Source organism: Henckelia pumila, chromosome 2, assembly GCF_033568475.1.
Source record: "Henckelia pumila isolate YLH828 chromosome 2, ASM3356847v2, whole genome shotgun sequence".
Taxonomy (NCBI): Eukaryota; Viridiplantae; Streptophyta; class Magnoliopsida; order Lamiales; family Gesneriaceae; genus Henckelia; species Henckelia pumila.
The window spans coordinates 77,816,350-77,834,818 of record NC_133121.1 but is presented as its reverse complement, the minus strand read 5'-3'; positions in this window follow the sequence as shown (position 1 = coordinate 77,834,818).

The window sequence follows — 18,469 nt, the reverse complement described above, 5'->3', positions numbered from 1 at the left end:
TCCGACGGCTAGAACTCAAGTTATAAATTTTTCAAAATTGTCGCTCGGAGCAGATTGAAAGTTGCGCTGATGGTGAGTGTGTAGCGCGTTTGCCCTTGTGTTTGACGCTAACAAGAAATGGTGTAGGCGCTATCGCGCTAAGGAAAGGGAGTTTAGCGCATGAATGAGCGCTAACGCACAAAAGGAAGAAGGGAACCGCGTATGAAGTCTGTGCGTGAGTTTTTCTCGGGCAGAAAATGTCTCGGTCGAGCGAGAGTTGATGCTCGCTCGAGCGAGCGAGACGTGATTTCAATTTCTTCGGAGCAGAAGAGTGTCTCGCTCGACTCGAGCGAGACCCTATGCTCGCTCGAGCGAGCCGCGCGACCAGAGTTTTATTTTTGGAAAATTCTTGCTCGGGAAGGATATTATCTTTTTAATATTTGGGACCTATAAATATATTTTTTAGCATCAGAATAAGGGTTCCAGTTCCAGATTTTCAGAGGCGGCTACAGGCTACACGCTTGGGAGAAGATTTCTTATTCTTTCTTTTATTTTATTTTTACTTTTCATGATTAAAAACCTTGTTTGATCATGAATTTATTTATTGAGTAGTTTTCTCTTTCGATCAAGGCCACGTGATTGGGCCAGACAATTTATGTATAAAAATCGTTTGTTTATTTGAGATTTTCAGACTTGATTGATTTTATTGATTATAAAATTTATATTTGTCTTACAAATTTCTTGGCCAGTTATTTGTTTGCTTGTTAATCGATTCCAAGTCGACAGAGGAGGCTTCGAATTCGATCACTTTGATTTTCAACATAGTGTAAAATTGACTAGAAATAGAATTCGGTTTCATTATGCGGTTTAGGTGTTTACTGAATTTTCACAGTTCGTTATGCATTCAAATTTGATTAGAATTACGGAAGATTAGTTCATCAATATTTGAATAGGTTTGATTGTTCTAGAAATAGTCCTTTGAACAAATTAGGAAAATTCCCGTGAATTAAGATTAAGTCTGATGTCTTATATCTACTGCTTGTTACATGAATTGTCTGGTACCTACGTGAGTCCTTGATCGAACTTTTCCCAAATTTGAGTTAAATCCAAATTTTCCAGCTCCGTTTTAGTTTATTTAATTTTATTTGCAATTTTATTTGTTAGTTAAAAATCTGAAATCATCCTTTTAATTAGTCTAGATTAGGTAGAAATAAATATATTTTGGTAATCATTTTTATACAGTCCATGTGGGTTCGACACTTGGACCTTTGTCCACTATATTATTACTTGACCTGGTACGCTTGCCAGTTGAATTTATTCACACCGATTAACACGGTTAAGTTTTTGGCACCGTTGCCGGGGACTGTTTTGATATCAAAATTTTTGTTTCTCTTGAGATTAGACTTTATTTTAATATTTTTTTTATTAAATTCTGAATTCCTCTCTTTTCTTTGTAACTTTCAGGTTCTAGGATAGATGGCGGACAATCGTACTGTTTGGGATATTATTAGGCCGCCAGTTGAAAGTTATGGATCTAGCATCGTTCGCCCCGCTGTTGTGGCGAACAATTTTGAACTGAAGCTCTCTACAATTCAGCTGATCCAATTACAAGCTAGATGTGGGGGTATGTCTGTGGAAGACCCTTACGCTCATCTGGAGCATTTTCTATCGATCTGCGACACGTTCAAAGTTAATGGGGTAACATCGGATGCAGTGAGACTGTGGTTATTCCCCTTCTCTTTACAGTGCAAAGCCTTGGAGTGGCTTGATGACCTGCCAACTGGTTCTATTACTACTTGGACGGAGCTTGTCCAAGAATTCCTAAAGAAATACTTCCCTCCTACGAAGATGGCTAAGTTGTTCTCTGATATTATATCATTCAAGCAAAATGAGGGAGAATCTCTACATGCGGCATGGACCAGGTTCAAAAAGATGTTGAGGACATGTCCTCAGCATAATCTTACTCAAAGCCAGCAGACCCAAACATTCTATAATGAAGCCGATCAGTCGGTTTGATCTATGCTGGATGCTGCTGCTAATGGATGCTTGTTCAGGAAAACGCCGGCAACTGCATGGGAGATCATCGGTAATATGGCAGAGAGCAATATTGGGTGGCCGGATGTGAAGAAAGAAAAGAAATCCGGAGTTCTAGAGGTCGATGCTTTAATGGCCCTGAATGCAAAGATTGACGCGCTGACACACCAAGTGACACTCATGAAAACAGCGCCGGTCAATCAAGCACAAGGGAATATGCAACAAGACACGCTGTTATTTGAAGTAGAGGTTGTTAATTTTATGGGCAATCAAGGAAGGCAGCCATACAACTCCAACAACAGCTACAGTAAGAACTGGCAGCCCAAGCAAGAGGAGAAAAAGCCGAGTTTTGAGGAGATCATGATGAAGAACGTGGCGGGTACTGAGGCTCGCTTTCAGAATCAGGAGAGCATGCTGCAGAAGCTGGAAATTCAGATGGGCCAGATTGCAACCCAACTGTCCACATGTCCTGTTGGATTTCTGCCGATCAACACTGAACCAAATCCCAAAGGCATGAATGCAATTATGGTAGTGACGAGATCACAATCTGAACAGTCTGAGAAGCAACCGGAAGAAGAGAATGCTATGGAAGGGCCGAAAATTGATGAAGAAAAAGAGGAGGTGCGTGCAGAAAAATCCTCCACGACAGGTAAGAAAGGTAAGACTTCAAAATTTGAAGTTAATGAAAATGTTGATTTATCTACTTTACCTTTCCCCCATAGAGCTAAGCAACTGCTGTTTGATTCTCAATTTAAAAAGTTTCTTGAAATTTTCAAGAAACTGCATATTAACATTCCTTTTGCAGATGTGTTAGCTCAGATGCCGAGATATGCAAAGTTTTTGAAAGACTTGCTGAAAAATAAGAAAAAATTGACTGATCTTACACAGGTTACAGTGAATGAGGAGTGCTCGGCAGTGCTGCAAAAGAAGCTTCCAACAAAATTTCAAGATCCAGGGAGTTTTTCTATACCTTGTCATATTGAAAGTCTGTCTTTTGATAATGTGCTGTGTGATCTAGGATCGAGTATAAATTTAATGCCATATTCTATTGCTCGAAAACTAGAAATAGAAAATATTGAACCTGCTGCTATATCTCTCAAATTTGCTGATGGTTCTATTAAATATCCGAGAGGGATTGTAGATAATGTCCTAGTCAATATTGATAATTTAATTTATCCTGTAGACTTTGTTATCCTTGACATGGTAGAGGATTTAGAGGTTCCCCTGATTTTAGGACGTCCTTTTCTTGCTGCTAGTAGGGCGTTGATTGATGTTGAGAGAGGAGAGTTGGTGTTGAGACTGAACGATGAACAAGTAGTTTTTACTATGTCTAAGTCGGCTACTGAGAGCCCAATTTTGAAATCTTGTTCTGCTATTCGTTTGATTGATATGCTTGATGTTGTTGGTGATCCATGTCAGCAAGTGCAGTTGTCTGCAGGATTGGTCCAATGCATAAAATTTTTAATGATGTAGCATGCAAGTGCAGGACTGATTCGAGTTTTTCACAGACGGTGGATAAACCACCTTGAATTTCGCCACTCAAGAGAGGAGTATAGTCGGGCTATAGACTATAAATTTAGCACTGACTGGGAGGCAACCCAGTGTTTTTGCTTTTGTTTTTTATTTTGTTTTTGTTTTGTTTTTATTTGAGTTTTGTTTTTTGTCCCATGCCAGTTGGTCGTGCCTGACGATATTCTAGAATGCTGATACCGTCCCGAAGGATTCTGTCAAGAAGGAAGAGAATGAATCGAAAACCAGGGGAGTGTTATTTTTGTTTTCTTTGTGTTTTTGTTTTTCATTGCATTGTGTGTTTGTTTGCATTCTGTTCATTGTTCTGGAGCATTGAGGGCAATGCTTTGGATAAGTATGGGGGGGTAGACTAGTTTTGCATTTGTGTGTTTGTTTTGCATCTGTCATGTTTCATGTTTGTTTTCTTATTGTTTATTTTTGTTTGTTTGTGTTGTCTTGCATGAGTGGGATGAGTCATAATAGCCAAGACTAGTTTTGCATTTGTGTGTTTGTTTTGCATCTGTCATGTTTCATGTTTGTTTAATTATTGTTTATTTTTGTTTGTTTGTGTTGTCTTGCATGAGTGAGATGAGCCATAATAGCCAATGATAATGAAGTTTATGTTGAAAAAAATTTATTTTTGAAAAATTTTGCTCTTGACTTGACATGAGAAACTGTAGGTTGAATCGTGAATATTTATAAGCACTTGTGTTAGACCAGTGTAACGAAAGATTTGATGAAGTTTCTGTTTGTTTGACCATTGCACGGCAATAGGTGGTTTGTGGATCTTGATTGTGTTCTATGAATTTTTATGAGGCTCTAGTTTACACTTATGATCTTGGGCGCACCTAGAAAAAAAAATTTTGTATACAATTCCATCCGGGCCTTGAAAGGATTAAAATCCTATAAAAAATTAAATTTAAGGCTAAGTATGCGGATTAAATGGGATTGATGCTCCATCCCGGCTATAGAAGATGGGATTAGAAAGAAAAAATAGAATGATTTTTCGTATCCTAGCCAGTTATAGCTAAGTCAGCGGGTAATTATTGGGGCTAAAACAATACCGGGTGCAAAATCCGGAGGTGTATAATTCATTATCTCAAGAGAGGTGGGTATGTCTAGAGGTAGTTGGAAGGAGTGGACACTTGAAAAGTGAAACTTGCACTAAATTGTCATAGGTTGCTAAGCATATTTGAGACGAATTCGTTCTAAGTTGTATGAAACTGGAATGACATTTCACATACGCACGTTCACGTTAAACCAAAAGTGTATTATGAAAAGTTGAGAGCATGTCTGTGTTTTTGGTTTTGTGATTTAACTTCTCGGAGGCTGTGCACATTTATGAATCATCCTTACTTATGTTTTTGTGTGCATTTTGTTTTGCATGTCTTGCTCGAGGGCGAGCAAGAGTTAAGTATGGAGGTGTTGATAAGTGCATTTTGTATGCATTAGTTCGTGATATTTTTATATTTATTTTGTATGCATTCATATTTTTTTATGTATTTTTATGTGTTTTAAGTGCATGTGTGAGTATTTCACTCCTCGGGTTGATTTTGTAGGAAAATGGATTTTTGAAGAGTTAATTATGGAGCAGCCTTGATCTAAAAATCATATTTAATTTTAAAAAGATTCAAATCCGATCTCCACAAATCAGAATGAAGTTCAAGATGTTTTGAAGCTGATGTCCAAATTTCAGCTCGATCCGACGGCTAGAACTCAAGATATGAATTTTTCAAAATTGTCGCTCGGAGTAGGTTGAAAGTTGCGCTGATGGTGAGTGTGTAGCGCATTTGCCCTTGTGTTTGGCGCTAACAAGAAATGGTGGAGGCTCTATCGCGCTAAGGAAAGGAAGTTTAGCGCATGAATGAGCGCTAACGCGCAAGAGGAAGAAGGGAACTGCGCATGAAGTCTGTGCGTGAGTTTTTATCGGGCAGAAAATGTCTCGCTCGAGCGAGAGTTGATGCTCGCTCGAGCGAGCGAGACGTGATTTCAAATTCTTTGGAGCAGAAGAGTGCTCGCTCGAGCGAGACCCTATGCTCGCTCGAGCGAGCCGCGCGACCAGAGTTTTATTTTTGGAAAATTCTTGCTCGGGAAGGATATTATCTTTTTAATATTTGGGACCTATAAATATATTTTTTAGCATCAGAATAAGGGTTCCAGTTCTAGATTTTTAGAGGCGGCTACAGGCTACACGCTTGGGAGAAGATTTCTTATTCTTTCTTTTATTTTATTTTTACTTTTCATGATTAAAAACCTTGTTTGATCATGAATTTATTTATTGAGTAGTTTTCTCTTTCGATCAAGGCCACGTGATTGGGCCAGACAATTTATGTATAAAACTCGTTTGTTTATTTGAGATTTTCAGACTTGATTGATTTTATTGATTATCAAATTTATATTTGTCTTACAAATTTCTTGGTGAGTTATTTGTTTGCTTGTTAATCGATTCCAAGTCGACAGAGGAGGTTTCGAATTCGATCACTTTAATTTTCAACATAGTGTAAAACTGACTAGAAATAAAATTCGGTTTCATTATGCGGTTTAGGTGTTTACTGAATTTTCACAGTTTTTTATGCATTCAAATTTGATTAGAATTACGAAAGATTAGTTCATCAATATTTGAATAGGTTTGATTGTTCTAGAAATAGTCCTTTGAATAAATTAGAAAAATTCTCGTGAATTAAGATTAAGTCTGATGTCTTATATCTACTGCTTGTTACATGAATTGTCTGGTACCTACGTGAGTCTTTGATCGAACTTTTCCCAAATTTGAGTTAAATCCAAATTTTCCAGCTCCGTTTTAGTTTATTTAATTTTATTTGCAATTTTATTTGTTAGTTAAAAATCTGAAATCATCCTTTTAATTAGTCTAGATTAGGTAGAAATAAATATATTTTGGTAATCATTTTTATACAGTCCCTGTGGGTTCGACACTTGGACCTTTGTCCACTATATTATTACTTGACCTGGTACGCTTGCCAGTTGAATTTATTCACACCGATTAACGCGGTCAAGTATCAACATCATAGATGAGATATACGTACCCCGCCAAACTCTAAGGCGCGATAGGCCTTCAGAGCTGACACAAGTGGCACCGAGGGAATCGGGGGTCGCACTCCCTCACCATAAAAATACCAACTGTCACTTTCATCTGGATGAAACTGAACCAGTCTTTGGTAACAGTCCATAGTATCATGGTATAATGTCAGCATATCAATTCCCAAGATACAATAAAAATCTTACATCGCTAATATCATCATATTACAGTCAAGAAATGACCCTCAGATTCTAACATACATCCCATCACTATACGTTTAGTTATCATCTCTTTACCCATAGGAGTAGATAAAACCAAGTGAAGATCTAGGGACACGTAGGAAAATTGGCATTTCTTGACAAAACAACTAGATATGAATGAATGCGATGCACCAGTATTAATTAAGACAAGCGCAGGTATACCACATAATATGTGAAGCCTCGGGTTGCTAATCTCATTTTTAAGGCAATTAGTAATTAAACATGATTAAAGGACCAAGGACTAGAAGCAATCAAAACAAGAATTTTTTTTAAGGGAGGGTACGCTCGAGCGGCACTATTCAGCCGTTCGGGCGCCCTAAGATGTCCAACCTTCGGGTTGGAAGAAATGGGGCTGCGCACGAGCTGCTGTTTTCTGCAGCTCGGGCTCTGCCCTGGACAGATTCGAGCCTTGTTTTTGCAGCTCAAATTTTGATCCTTCAAATCAATCCAATCCATCATAATCAAGCCCCAAAACATGTATACATACATAGAACAAGATCTAAAAATGTTTACAAGTAGTTGATACATGAAACTAGAGGTTTGAAATCCAACAAAAGCATTACACAACACAAGGTGTTCACCAAATACTTCAAGAACAACAACTCAAGTGTTTTCTAACATGCTTGTTAGTACTTATATACATCGTTTCAGCTATAAACAACCCGAGTCCACGTCTAATCTTCCCTCATGAGCAACCCACGTCGACTTTGGCCATATCCTGCTACATCTAGTGCCATGCATACATACAAACAAGATAACAGCCGGAAACATCCGGTGAGAATATAATTCTCAGTATAAAAGACATAACATGCAAGAATAACCAATATCGACTTCAAGAAATAAGAAAGAACTTGCATAAGTCATAAACAAACATCATTCGTTGAGATTTAAAGCCGCTCCAGGCCTCAATATTCGTATACAACCTTGGTTTTTGAGATTTTAAGCCTCTCTAGGCCTCAAGACTTGTATCTAATCTTGGTTAGAGATTTAAAGCCACTCAAGGCCTCAAGATTCACATTTGAACCTTGGATGGATCCATCTTCGGTAATTCATCTCTGAAACGACATCAAAGATAATCAATATAATCTAAGATCCACTACCTGTGATGGATCAGCAATTATAGTTCTAAACAAGAACATATAAACAGCAAGTATGTGATTTTCTTCGGGAATACTCAAGAAATCATCGATCTCGAGTATCATATCCCTTTCAATCGATGTCGTCTTATACCTTCTCGTTTATTCTCGGTTCTTGAAGGCTTCAATCTGAAATATATTGTCAAGAACACATATATCATATCTATTCAACCTCACAATTCAATCTTCCATATCAAATCAACTTCAAACCTAGCTCAACTTCTTCTTCGGTTCGAAGGCGGACTTCTCGAGTTGATCAAGATCTTAAATAATCTGAAATAAAGTGTTTATAATCAAGGAATATCAGATATGAACTCTTATAAGCTTCAGCTCAATCACAAGGACTCAAAACTACTTAAAATCATAAGCCGACGGCGTAACGACGGAAATTCGATAACCGAAACTATATCAAAATCAATATACCAATCTCATACAACTTCCAACACCACATACCAGCATATAAATCATCATATCAGCAGCTATAAAAATCAAACTAAGGCTGGAAATCATATCGAGTACAAACAACACTCGTTCTTCGATCCGGTTTCGAACATACAAGATATAAAAGCTCAAGAACATGAAGATATAAAAGAATTCTGATTCCCTTCATTTATGAACTTTTAAACATGCTGGAAACATCAAAGTACTTACATCAAATCGAAGCTCTCATCGCAAGGATTCCAGAACTATGCTCGGAATTAAAATCGGATAACCGGATCAAAAGATATCGGAGTTTGAAAATGATAAAACTTATTGAAAAGCTGAAATCTCGACTTGGGCTGCTGAATGTCTGAATAAAATATGTTATGCACGTATATAATCTGACTCATCAAGTACAAATTGGATATATTCAAGCCAAATTGCAATTTAGTCCCTGAAACTTCAAATATTGCAAAACAGACCTCGACCCTCTTTTTAATTCAATTTCAATCCTAAATAATTTAAGAATATTAGAATTTAAATCTAAACTCTAAAAATTTTCAAATTAAATATACTCGGATTAAAATTAAATAATTTTGGATTAAATCAAATAATCCTGGGCCTTACAATTCTCCCCCTCTAAGACTTGATTTCGTCCTCAAAATCACATGCAATCAGTATACACATAAGATAAGGAAATAATAGAAATACTGAATAAGACTCACATCAGTGAAATAGATGGGAAAATATCTATCTCATGTCATCTTCAGTCTCCCATGTCGCTTCTTCAACTCCATGTCGACTCCACTGAACCTTGACTAACTGTATCATTTTGTTTCTGAGTTGTTTCTCTTTGTGATCAAGAATCTGAATAGGTTGTTCAAATTAACTCGGAGTTTCATCAAGTTCAGCTTCATCAGGCTGGAGTATATGAGAAACGTCAGGCTGATACTTCCTCAGCATAGATACATGAAAGAGATCATGTATTCCAGATAAAAACGGAGGCAATGCAAGTCTATAGGCAAGATCGCCTACCTTCTCGAGAATATCGTAAGGACCTATGAATCTTTGAGACAATTTTCCTCGCTTTCCAAATCTGATTGTGCCTTTAAAAGGTGAAATCTTTAAGAATACTCTGTCTCCTTGTTCAAAACACAAAGGCCTGCGTCGAACGTTGGCATACTTCGCTTGTCGATCTTGCGCCATCTTCATTCGCTTTTGAATCAATTTCACTTTCTCAGTCATTTCCCTAATCATATCTGGCCCAAATTAAGGTACTTCGGACCCAATACAAAGGAGATCTACACTTCTTCCCAGTGCTTCAAATGGAGCCATCTCTATACTCGTCTGATAACTGTTATTGTACGAGAACTCCACCAGTGGTAACGAATCTTGCCATGTAATGTTAAAATCTAACATTACCGCTCTCAACATATCCTCAAGTGTCTGTATCATTCGTTCTGATTGTCCGTCAGTTTGAGGATGATAAGAAGTACTCAGATGCAAACGAGTACCAAGAACTTTGTGCAAGCTGTGCCAAAAGTGTGATGTAAATCAAGGATCTCGATCAGATACAATAGACTTAGGCACACCATGCAATCTTACCACTTATCTGACGTATATGTCTGACATCTGATCATGTCGATATGTCATCTTGTATGGAATGAAACAAGCGGATTTTGTCAATCTATCAATAATTACCCAAATAGCATCGCAACCTCTGGATGAACGCGGTAAATCGTCATGAAATCCATGAAAATGTGATCCCACTTCCATTCAGGAATAGACAAGCTGTGAATTAAACCACCCGGTTTCTTTATTTCTGCTTTCACCTGCTGGAAATTCAGACAACAAGATACGTATTTGGTGACATCAGACTTCATCTGTTTCCACCAATACTGATTCTTCAAATCATTGTACATTTTTTTACTACCAGGATGAATACTGAATCTAGTGTTGTGGGCTTCTTTCAATATCTCCTGTCTCAAATCAGAAACATCGGGAACAACAATTCTGTTATTAACATAAAGCACATCATCGGTACTAACCTGATAGTCTGATCGATGCCCTGCTCTGACCATCTCAATCGACTTCTGAACACTCTGATCATCTTTCTGTGATTCTCTGATTCGAATCAATAACTCAGGCTCAGCTCGAATAGCACAAACATGAATAGGCTTCAGGTCTGCTAGATTTGGTTGTACTGACTGAGTTTGATCATCTTTTAGTCCTTGATCAGTTTCAATCTCAGTATAATGCAGACGTTCTTCTTGTGTCTCTGGTTGATTAAGTTTCTCGAAATCAACTGGTTCAATTGGGTGATCCTCGACTATATGGTCAACTGGATTATTACCCTCAACTGGTGGATCTACTCAATATGGTTCTGGATATTGTAGTGTTCTTCTTAACGTTGACATGTCATCCTCACTATTATTTTCCAGATTGATTTATTGAAAGCGTTGGTCAATTGAGTAACATCAGTGGGCTTTTCTGAAGAAATTGTTTCATAAAAGACAGCGTGCATAGTTTCTTCAACATTTAGCGTTCTTTTATTAAACACTCGATAATCATTGCTAATGGGAGAATATCGAATAAATATACCCTCATCTGACTTTGCATCAAAAGCAGTCAGATGAGTTTTACCGTTGTTGTGGATACAAAATTTGCAACCAAATACCTTGAAGTAAGAAATAGTAGGTTGCTTGCCATTACAGATCTCATATGGAGTTTTCATATGCTTCTTACATATCATCGATCTGTTCTGAGTATAGCAAGCTATGTTCACTGCTTCTGCCCAAAACCTTTGAGACACCCCAGAATTAACCAATGTTGTTCTAGTAGCTTCTTTTAGAGTTCGATTTCTCCTTTTTGCAACACCACTTTGTTGTGGTGTTCTAGCTGTTGAGAACTCATGTCTGATTTCATGGTGCTCTAAAATGAATACAAAGTTTGATTGACAAATTTAGTTCTCCTGTCACTCCTGATTTTGTCAATCTTGTTTATTTTTTTTATTAAAAAGTCTTTTGAAAATCTTGATCAGTTGAGGGGTATTTTGGTCTTTAGATTTTAGAAAAATGACCCAGGTGAATCGAGAGTAGTTATCAACAATCACAAGAGTATACTTCATTTTCCCTAAACTTGTTACTGGTATAGGACCAACAAGTCCATATGAAATAGTTCAAGCATCGGATTGATGAATTACACCCTTTGTTTTTAAAAGATGACCTAACTTGCTTCCCAAACTAACAAGCTAAGCATAATTTGTCTTTGGAAAACTCGATTTTAGGTAGGCCTGTTACTAACTCAAGCTTAATCAAACTGGAAATATCTTTAAAATTAAGGTGGTTCATTCGCTTGTGCCACAACCATGGATAATCTGACTGGAAAACTCGATTACCGTGGATAATCTTACCCTTACCCATAGTTCTTCCATGTGAGTTTTCACTAAAGGTGATCTTGGGTCCAGAGCATCCAATCAGTTCAGATAGTAGTTGAGCATTCCTAGTCATATGTCTTAGAACATCTGCTGTCCAGGTACCAAACTGTTTCATGCTATTCTTCAACTCCTGTTACCTGCATACACAAAGATCAATGATTTTGGTACCCATGTCTATTTGGATCCACGAGGGATTAATCCTTTAGGAACCCAAATTTGGATCAGTTTTACTCTTACCAGTCTCAGTATTCCTAAACGTTTGTGCATAATTATGTGCTCGAGGTCGTGGTGTGTGACAAGCAGTTGATAAAAAATGTTGTTTACCCTTTCCCACATAGATCATTGAACTACCTGTATCGCTTCTAAATAGGTCATCTGTTATAGTATTGGTTTCAATTTCCTCTCATAGGATTTATTTGAGCCCTACTGATCCGATTAGGGATTTTGTTTGGCTCAACTTTATTATCCTCAGGAATGAACCCAATTCCAAACTTATTCTTGTTCGTTTGCTCAACTGGCCTTCCAACTTTAAGGATTGGTTTTTCATGGATTTCTCCATGTACATTTCCCACACTGGCCCTTACAAAGTGTATGTATTTACCTTTGCACATGTTTAGTTTTGGGAGATTACTAGACTCATCAGTTTTACCAAACCCTAGACCACTCGTCTCTTGAGGGTTTTTGTAAATCTTGCATTTTTTTCAGCAGGCTTGAGGACTTACTCCATGATCTTACTAAATCAGTTAGTCTCTGATTTTCAGCAGTAAGTTTCAAGTAGTCTGTCTTCATTTGCTCATTCTCAGTCTTAAGTTTAGCAATTTCTGTTTCAAGACTTATTTTCTCGACTGACTGTTCCCAGTTGGACTCAATCGAGGTGTCTTTCAAATCATTTTGCCTTGATTTGAATTCCTCGAAAGATATGGACAGTTTCTGGTACTCATCTGCCATTTTGTGAAGTGCACTAATTAAATCATCTCATGTAAATTCTTCAGAGCTAAAGTCAAATACAAGTTCACTGGTAGATGTCAGCTCGTGATCATCTGCCATGAGACAAGTGACTTCCTCTTCATCATCACTTGAGCTTGAGGACCAGTCGGACTCGCAAGAGTCACTATCAGTGTCTGCCTATTTGGTTTAATTTGATTTCTTCAGCAACTAGGGCTTCGTGCTTCTTCTTGGATGATCGCTTGTCATCTCTGGAGCTTCTTATCTTTTCGTAGGGCTTCTTCCCTTTCTCAGTTCATCTTTGTTCATCCTTCTTTGGTTTAGGACAGTCAGCTATAAAGTGTCCCATTTTTCCACAGTTGAAGCATGTTTTGGGCTCATCAACTAAGTCCTTCTTTTGATAATTTCTTCGGTAGGACCCACTTTGATTCTTTCTCAGAAATTTCCCAAAATTCCTTACAAATAAGGACATAGCATCATTGCTCAACTGTTCTGCTGTTCTTTCCATAGGAACTAGAGGTTCTATCTTGACTGCTGCCAAAGCCTTGGTCAACTACGAGGTTGACTGATCTTCTTCCCTGACTTTTAACTCAAACTCATATGCCTTAAGATCAGGAAATAATTCGTGAAGTTTGAGTTTGAAGTTCGAGTTTGTTCAAGTCTTTTGACTCTCTCATAGCCATAGTCTTTACTTCCCATTCCTTGGGAAGACCTCAGATTACCTTCAATATAACTTCTCTGTTGGGGTAAGGTTTCTAAGAGCATTAAGTTCAATGACAATGCTACTGACTCATTCATCAAACTCAGACATTGATTCAACAGGCTTCATCCTGATGTTTTCAAACTTCTATGTTGCCATAGACATTTTGTTCTCCTTGGTTTTCTCGTTTCCCTCACATAACTGAATGAGTTTTTCCTAGATTTCTTTCCCTGTTTTACACATTTTGATCTTGCTAAATGTGTTTTTGTCAAGGTTTTTGTATAGGATATCTTTAGCCACGTTGTACAGGTTGGATTTCTTCTTGTCTTCTGTGGTCCACTCACGCCTTGGTTTCTCAATAAATTGTGGAGCTCCTCATGTGATTGCAATAGCAGTGTTGGCTTTGGTGATGGTAATGGGACCATCAGTGATGACATACCATATGCCATCATCTAATGCTGATAAATGATCTTGCATTCTAATTTTCCTATCATCAAAATCTTCTTTGGAGAACATGAGAATTTTACTGAATGATGACATTTTGAAAGTGTTCAGAGACAAGAATGATCCTGTGCTCTAATACTAATTGATAGGATCGGTTGAGTGTAGATGCAGAGGGGGAGGGGGTGTGTTGAATACACCTAAAAAAATTCTCAACTAAAAAAAATTAGAACTCAATCGATTTAGCGACTGAATTATTACTATCTTGGTGTCGATGTAAGTTGAAAAATAAGTAAAATGTGCAGAAATATGTCAACGAACAGATTCTGAAGAGTGTGAAAGTAAGTGTGAAACTGAAGTGAAAGAGGTAAACTGAAATTATGACACAACAAGTGTTTTTGGATGTTCGGAGATTTCAAAACTCCTGTGTCCCCTTTTCTTCCTTCTCGGAAGGATAGCACTAGAAGACTTTGAAGTTTACAATCAACTTGCAAAACCCCACTCCGAGACTAGGAATTATACAGAGATGCCTATCTCAGAACTCCTAGTATACACAATACAAGATACAGTCCTTGACTGAATGTAATACACATAGATTAAAACTCGATTACAATTGCACAAATTGATCATTCAAATGATAGAATGAAATATGAAAGTGTTTGCTTCGAGTTTCTTGATCATTTTAGCTTGAAAGACTTTGAAAGCTTCTTAGAGAATGTGATAGCGCGAGAGTTCCAGAGAGCCTTTTTCAACTGATTGAAGTGCCTATTTATAGGCTTGGGTGCCAACTGTTATAAATTAAAATATACACTAAAATCCTCAAATTTTTCCCGTTTCATTGTTTGTATATTCCATGTCAACATTCTTTGCAAAAAGTACACTTCGATAAGGCGACGATCGTTGCAGGAATGTCATTGTATGGATAATTCTATCCGCTGAGGTAAACTGAGTGTCATTCTGAATATTATCTGAGTATTGAGTGATCTGGTTGTGAGAGCTTCAGTTTACTGATGATGGCAATCTAGTGGCAGATCGATTGCTGAGAGTATTTGGTTATAGTAACAGTTCAAAAACTGAATACTTAGTCTCGGTAGGAAAACTGATGTATCTTTTGAGTTCGAACACTTTTCAGTTGAGCAAGCAATCAGTTTAATTAGATACTCCATCCCAGCGATGCGGGTAGTTTATTATAACCAGGTTCAGTGCGATCAATTTAGGTAACTTGATGGCTATAGTTCAGTTTATCTTTGTATTTTCAAGACACTGAAACTTTGAATTATCTAACATATCGTTTTGTGCAATTAAAATATTAAACATGATTAAAGAATCATTAGTTAAATAAATCAAGTGATTAAACAGTTCGAAACCAAAGGATTTGAGTTTGGAACCTTTGAAGATTTCAAAAGCACCAAACGTGAGACCGGATCGTCCGAATGAGAATGGATCCGAAGTAGGGTTATGTCATGCAGGTTTGTGAGATGACAAAATTGCACGGACACATGAGAGATCGGATCTACGTATCGTGAGTTCGGACCATTCAAACACAGATGTCCACTTAGGTGTCAAGAAAATGTTGACACGTCATTAATGCATGCAAGAGATCAGATTGTCCCATCTCCATCATAGTTAGTGTGTGTTTTAGGAGTGAATTTTAGTCTAGAGTATATTTTTAGTTCTTTTAGCCATACTATTGATGTAGCGACCCGACCCGAATCCACTACCTAATCAGAGTTAAGAGCATAATTAAGCATGCATTAAATAAAATCGCTGCGGAAGACTAAATACAAGCAGACCGGTAGAATACAACCGGCTAACAAACTCGATTTATACAACCCAATCGAATAACATAAAAACCTACAGCTAAATACTGCTGTCTTCAAGGTCACTGGCTCCTCCAAGCTCCTGGTGCTCAATCCTGCACCTACACTTGCCCCGTCGAATAGGGTATCCAGATACACAAAAAATACTGGACGTGAGCTCTAAGCTCAATACGAAAGCACGGATAAACATACAAATATGATGCATCCAAATGACAGGGTATCCATATCTGGGATAACTGTATACGAACTGCTCAGACTGGCGCCTGGGATATAAGCTCGTCACATCGGGGTAGCTAACCACTGTGCGCGACCACTCATTCCCGAATCACGGATGCGGACCACGGAGTCCTTCAGGTATCAGTACCTAGGGGTACTCGATATCAAACGTCCTAACAGGGCTGAGCAACCCTAACTGGCTCATCTCGAAAGATATACAGATGTACAGGCACAAGATGATATGCACATGCCGCATAACAATAATAACATGCAAACACATAAATGCAACATATAAGCATGCATATCCGCTGGCAATCTCAGTCAGTACTTACGTACCTTTCTAAGGCAGTCCTAGTAGTCCCACTCTAGGTTCCAAGCCTATCATCAAGTCTACAATGCAAATACCTATGTATCATTCAATAAGCTCTAAAAACCTTAACTAAGCTATTGCATACTCCTAATTAATTTAAGGAGACCATAGCTATACCTGCGTCCGTCGTCAGCCCACTGATGGCGACTATCCCGCAACTAGGGCATTCCCCTGCTGCGAATCCACAGCCTCGAACACGGCTCTACAACACGAGCGCTGCTCTGCTGCTATGTCAGACACTGTCTGACTATACTAAAACAAATATCCTACTCCAACTCTAAAATAAGAGTACCCAAAGCCCTAAAATAGAGCCACGAGGGCGAAGGAGAGAATTCGGAATTGGCAAGAAATGAATGCCTCGGACCTTATATTTATAGGCATCGATCGGAACCTCCGATCCTCGATCGGAACGTCCGATCCTGCCATCGGAGCTTCCGAACATCCTTATCTGCCACGTGTCAAAAACTCACTGGTTGACTTCGGATAGGTGTGATCGGAGCTTCCGATCCTGTTCGGAGCTTCCGATCAACTACACGTCATGGATGACGTAATTCGATCGGAGCTTTCGATCGTTCATCGGAGCTTCCGATCACCTTCGGAGCATTCGATCCTAACTTCGGAGCTTCTGATCTGTCTGACCCTCCGGACCATTTCTGATCATTTTGGGTTTATTTCCGGGCTCCGTTAATCCATTTAGAATTCTCCTTAATCATGTTTTACTAAATCTAACATGATCACACGATAATTACTCATTATCGTTAATTCTGGATATGGGCCACTACATTCCCACCACCTTAAAAGGATTTCGTCCGCGAAATCTAAGGTAAACCTCGGGACTATAGTATAAACCATTCGTCCAATTCATTAGTAGTTCCGGTTCAAAACATCTGGTCAAATAACCTTCGACAATACCAAACCTCGCTAAACCTGTAAGGTCTGTTCCTTCACTGAACCACATCAGAACATAAACTCGATTTATAATTTGCACTGATTTCAAACTCGCACGCTTTTAACGATCACTCTGGAAATCACTGCCTTCTTATTAGCAATCCTGCGAGAATCGAGTAACACTACTGACTATCGTCAGTTATCCATCGATAACCGCAACAACACGGCACCTTCGGTCCAAATTGCCTACTATCAGCCACACTGCCTACAAATCTTAGCGATGATACTCCTGCTAAGATCATAATTAGCCATCAGCTATTCTCTAAACATGCACGAACTCCATCGCTGCCCACGATAAAATCAGATACAACACATCGTATTTCACTGGTCTAACGGTAACATCGCGTCCCTTGACGGTATCGCAAAGCTCTAAACAAAACGATCTAGATTCGACTCTCGGTCAAATCCTAGATATCCCTTTTTCAAGAACTCGTGTGGGTTACTTTTTATCACGAAGGATAAAATGTATCTTCCAAAACAGTACCTTATGCGAATAGAAATGGCAACTACCGGCCACCAGCTCGCAGAGCAATCGCACCACTGCACACGACTCTAACCATCTGAAACCCTCAGACTGATTGCAATAAACCTTGATCCGAATCCCGCTATCGTAGATAGCATCTTAATTTATCATCTTAGTCATCCTATCATGGATAACCACCAAATCCTGACAATTCCTGGCGTCATAGTACGTACCTTCAGAACTTACTTTTCCCAATGAATGTTTTCCAAAGAGTACCAACTAAGTAAACAGATGACAAAATCTCTGCTTATTAACCCCAATTGCTATAAAATCCTTGTACACAATTTCTTGTTTTAATGCACCCTTCGAGGTCGTCGCCTCGAAATTAACTATCATCCTGCTGAAACTCCCAGATGGACCAACACCATCCTCAACAGTAGTCTATATCAAATTCTTACTTCTATCTCGGAACTAGAGATAGTATCGACAAAAATGATTCCGGTTAATCCTGTTCCAGATAACCAAATCCTTGGCTCCCTAGCGGGGATAACCAAACTGATTCACCTTGATCCCGCACAGAATCTATCAATACTAGTGGCAATTACGTTATCTAATCTTCTCATTGACACAGCATATCACAACGCACTGGGATATTAATGACAACAATCTTGCCAGACTCAGAAACACAAGTCTCAGCTGTTGTCTCATCCCATGAAACAACTAATGCTAACCTGCTAATGTTCATTGAAATCCTT